Here is a 1107-nt window from a genome sequence, read left to right on the forward strand (position 1 = left end):
TGGAGATTGTGTCCAATTTATTTCATTTTCAAATATGCCTATAAATCTGGCATACAGAAACACACATACAGACACACAAATAAAGGCAGTGTATTTCATTTCCATAGACCATGTTAGGGGGAGATGCAGCTGTAGCTGTCAAATGTTGAGGTAACAACTGCATCTAAACTAGAGGTTAAAAGAAGGCTAGTCTCAAGTTTTATACGGACACCTTCACGTATAACCCGCAGTCTGTTTACACAAATATAGCAAATGCAAGCTTAAATAACCAGTTTGGATCTGATTGGCTGGTGCTGCCTGAGTTGGGTGTAAAGTAGAGTTTCGTAATTGGGTCTTGTTATTTTCATGAATGTGAATTTGAACTGAAGAGGCCACAAACCACAGAATATTTAATTGGAATATAAATGGAAATAATCAAAGGAGGAATTTAGTGAATTGTAATTCCAAGAAAGTCACCAGTCAAATAACGGAGGAATTAGTCCAACACAATGAGTTTTGTGCCAAAACATAATTACATCATTAGTTTTCAACTAATTACGGCTATTTATTCCCCGAGACATGTTTATCTACACCAAGTTCAGCACTGTCAAAAAATTAGCATATTCATTTTGAATTATATATTTATTTTCACTAAAATGCAGAATATATTTTTTCCATATTAGACATATTTCAAAACTGCCAAAACAGTTAATAGTTTTCACATAACTTGATAATAATAAAATGAAAATTATGTTTAATAATTATATTTGGTAACACTTAAACCCTTTATAATGCATTATAAAAGTAGTTTTAATGCAGTAATAATGCACCTTATAATGCATCGTGCAATCTCATGAATAATTGTAACCACAGTTATAATACATTATAACACTTATTTAATATTTACACCTTTAGAAAGTATAATGCATTAAAACTTACAACAAACCTGCAAATATTATAATACATTTGAACTTTGGTTACAGTTATTTATGAACAGACATAGTGCATTACAATGTACATTATGAATACCTTTATAATGCATTAAGTGTTACCTTATATTTAAATGTAATTAAAATAGACATCAGAATTTGAATCTTGATTTTTTTTTTTTTTTTTTGATGAAGAAGC

Source organism: Sinocyclocheilus anshuiensis, unplaced genomic scaffold (assembly GCF_001515605.1).
Source record: "Sinocyclocheilus anshuiensis isolate Anshui unplaced genomic scaffold, SAMN03320099.WGS_v1.1 scaffold275, whole genome shotgun sequence".
Taxonomy (NCBI): domain Eukaryota; kingdom Metazoa; phylum Chordata; class Actinopteri; order Cypriniformes; family Cyprinidae; genus Sinocyclocheilus; species Sinocyclocheilus anshuiensis.